This window comes from Neophocaena asiaeorientalis, unplaced genomic scaffold (genome assembly GCF_003031525.2).
Source record: "Neophocaena asiaeorientalis asiaeorientalis breed wild unplaced genomic scaffold, Neophocaena_asiaeorientalis_V1.1 scaffold135, whole genome shotgun sequence".
NCBI classification, from domain to species: domain Eukaryota; kingdom Metazoa; phylum Chordata; class Mammalia; order Artiodactyla; family Phocoenidae; genus Neophocaena; species Neophocaena asiaeorientalis.
Window position 1 is genome coordinate 570,068 of NW_020175190.1, and position 3,849 is coordinate 573,916.

The window sequence follows — 3,849 nt, forward strand, 5'->3', positions numbered from 1 at the left end:
TCAAGTTACACTCATATTGAAATAACTTGCGAACTTCTGACTGACATGGAAAAACAATGAGTGACTCATGGCTTTAATAAGTTGATTATTCTGAAGCCTGAATTCTAGTTTCAGAATCTTTTTGTCCTTTTTGTTAAAAGTACATCATCCCTGGGACTTCCCTGGTGGTCCAGTGGTAAAGAATCCGCCTTACAATGCAGGGGACAAGGGTTCGATCCCTGGTTGGGGAACTAAGATCCCACATGCTGCGGGGCAACTAAGCCCGCGCGCACCACAACTACGGAGCTTGCGCGCCTCAACTAGAGCCTGCGTGCTGCAAACTACAGAGCTCACGCACCGTGGAACCCACGCACCACAACCTGAGAAGAGAAAATCCTCATGCCGCAACCAGAGAGAAGCCTGCACACCACAAGGAAGAGCCTGTGTGCCGCAGTGAAAGATCCTGCGTGCCTCAACGAAGATCCGTGTGCCAACCAAGACCCAACGCAGCGAGAGATAAAAATAAATAATAAATAAATCTTAAAAAAAAAAATGTCCCTCATCCTTGAAGATGACTTCAGGGTACATCTCAAAGGTACAGATAATTTTAAAGCAAGTGATGTGTATGTGTTGATTTTTTAAAAGGCATTCCAAAGGTTGTTAACGATCCTTCATCCTAACTGTAAAATTGACATAACTTTAGTGAAAACGCCTCACAGGTGTGATAAATATGTAATCATCATCAGTGTTCATCAATTTGAGTATATTCTTAGCACTCAGAGCAAGAACAATAAAAGTCATTCTTTTTGCTAGTTTTTCTTAAATCATAAAACTCCCACAAGCTTCTGCTTCATGGTCTGAGATGCTGAGAAAACTAAAAATTTTAAGCAAAAAGTAGATGTTTTCAGAAACTTTGTTTGCGTAAATTGTGTAAACTGAATATCCCCTTGATGGAGTTGAGTGGCTAGGTTGGGGTAGAGAAAAACACTAGGTTCAGTCATTTGACATGGATTTGAACTCAGGTTCAATGTAACTTAGTGGTATGATCAGGTAAATCACCTAACCTCTCTTAGATTTTTATTTTCTTTCTGTAAAATGGGCTAATGATACCTAACATATTCCAGAATCCTTTTGTGATGAATTAATGAGTAATTCATTGACAACCCCATAGGGGTTCTTGTGAAAACTAAAGCAGAAAGCCATAGAAAATTACTGAATGTTAGGCAGATGTGAAGTATTCTTGCCATGTTTGATCACGAGCACTTTGAGGATAGGGACCAGGTCTTATTTATCTTCATTTCCTGGACATCTAGAAGAGGTCTTGGAATATAGTAGACCCTAAGTAAATATTTATTGCATGAATGATTGAGGTCAGGGAGATGGAATCAGCAAATCCATGCACCGAAGAGGTAACACTGTGAAGTAGAGCTGGAAAGCGTATGTGATGTATTCGTGGTTGCTCATCAATATGTATAAATCATGTGTTCATCTTTTGTCTTAATATAATTCAACCAGGCGTTTTACTATTTCAGCCTCGCTAATTGTTGGGCTGTGACACTACTTTTTCTTCTGCTTCCCCAAATCTCGAACCAGAAGGGGATCTTTTAGTCTTCCACTTCCTTGGGAGCCTTCAGAGGGAGTCATGCAGCCACCCGGAAAGGATGCTGCCAGCCGACACAGTGACTGACAGGCTGCCCTGGCTCAGTTATCACAGTGCTGATGCTGTCCATTCTAAAGGTACAGTACTGTGATAACTGAAGGATGGCAGCCATCTTGCCTTCCATCAGAGGAGCTCTGTCGTGCCTGGGAAGGAAGACAGAAGATGAAAGAGGCATGTGAAACAGTGGCAGGGACCCAGAAACCCTCTTACCCTGTTCCTGTATTGTGCTTTCCCTAGAGCACAGGGAATGTTATTCCATCTGTCTTTGCCCTGTTTTGTGATATGCGACTAAAGAGGAGTTGGGTAGTTGTTTGCCTTGTTGTACTGAGCAGACATGTTATTAAGATCTTTTGGGACTTTTAAAAGACTGATTTGGGATAAGTGCGAAGTGTGGATTAGTATCTCTGGAGTGGCATTCAGAGACATTTGTGCCACTTTTATAAACATAAAAAGTAACCTGATTAAAATATCTTGATGCTTGTCAATATTAGATGTTCAGAATGAAATTCAACTTAAACAGGGAGAAAAAAGCCCTGCGTGTTGAACAGTATTCATATTATTGCGTGAATAAAATTACGTCTTTGTGTTTAAGAGTGGATAGAGACATGTAGACATGTCATGTTTCTTTCCGTAACAAAATTTAGAATCTAGTCTAATTCAAAACTTGTTGAATGCCCATGTTGTTGCTGCTGTCACCTTTACATGAAAGTAAAATGTAAATAATATTACTTGTGTCAAATAATTAAGGACTACTCTGCAATGACATCTAGAACAAGTCAATTTCAGAGATATGAAGCTATAAATACCAGCCCAGCATTGGGTGTGCATAAAAGACTAGGAAATTTAACAGAGCACACATCTTCAGCCTGCATCCTTGAGAGTACTTCTGGGGTTAGGGGTGGGGTTATCATAGAACCCAGGGTTTCCCACATCCCTCCTCCCTCAAGACTCCCGAGGAAGCTATACACGTGGAACAGCAGCAAACAAGGATCAGAATGCATGTCCTGATTATGTGTTACATCATAGCCCGTTGCAAGCTCAGGTAATTTCATGTAGTTCAGCCTCAGTGCCCTAAACAGAGACTTCTTAACCTCTTCCCAGGCTCATGTCTATACCTGGAAACCTTCCCACCCCATCGATAGGAACTGGTTTAGGAACCCAAAGCCGTGGGCAAAGAGAAAACAGAGCCTGCTGAGCTCAGGACCTGCTACCACAGGGCAAGAAGAGCCAGGGAAGGAAAAATTCCATGTGTGACCCTTTAATGTACAGAGACCTTACTCACTACTCAGCACAGCCCAGTTAAGGCTTTAAGCCCATTTTATTATCAAGTCCTTCACTGGGACAGAGTATGGAAGAAAGGGAACCTGAAGCGAGTAGAGAGGCAAAGTGTCACCTCCTCTCCAGAGAGCTTTGTTCTCCCCGCTCATCGTGCTCCTTTCTTGGTCTACAACAGTCCTCTGACCTCTTCCCTCCCCTTCTCGACCCCAACGGGGCCATTGCTGGAAGAACCCCTTGAGCCACACCTGGTTGGCCCTGAATTGCTTTCCACATAGCATTGACCACGTTATGGCCCAGGACCTTCACATGTCTGCATAACTCAGGATTTCTCCAAACTGCAGGCTGACTCTGGTTTTGATTAGTTATAGGGGGGATGGCTCTGCCCAGGTGTGTATTAGATTACCGGTTCTGCAATTCCTTGGAGTTTCCTGCTCCCTTAAACAGAAAAGGAATTTCAGACAGAAACCCTGGAAGAACTTCTAAGGAAGGAAAGTTCTGGGGTTGGTGAATTATCAACCTGATACACTCCTAACTTTTAGTGTTACAGCAGGTAGAAAAAAAGTGCTTCAGGGAGTGATGTGTTGTGCGATCATTGGCCTCGGTGAGGATTTCACCACCTACCTTGATCTTCCTGTTTTCCCATTACTAGTTTTACAAAAATTCGGGTTTTATACTCACTGGATCTTGACCCCAAGTCCACACCCGAACCCGTGGGCTATTGCAGAGCTGAGCGTTGGGTGTAGTTTGGAGTCACTCCTGCATTTCTGCAGACAGCCATACTGGGGCCCATTTCCTGTCAACAGGAAAGCCTGGGCTCAGTCTGGGGCGTGAGCACCAGAGGGCCTGCCTAGGCCTGGAGGTCCTTGGTGCTTTGGGGCAGTTCATAGATGTAAGGGGTTTCCAGTGGGTTAAGTGAGACGTGATGCAAGCAA

The 3,849-nt window shown here is 43.5% G+C and overlaps 1 long non-coding RNA gene across 1 annotated transcript; it reads left to right on the plus strand.

Moving 5' to 3' along the window:
• The first annotated feature begins 235 nt into the window (after positions 1-235).
• LOC112412962 (uncharacterized) lies at positions 236-2,364 on the plus strand. Its single transcript, XR_003005877.1, has 2 exons — positions 236-574; positions 1,512-2,364. It is a non-coding gene; the product is annotated as an uncharacterized LOC112412962 (long non-coding RNA).
• The last annotated feature ends 1,485 nt before the right edge of the window (positions 2,365-3,849 follow it).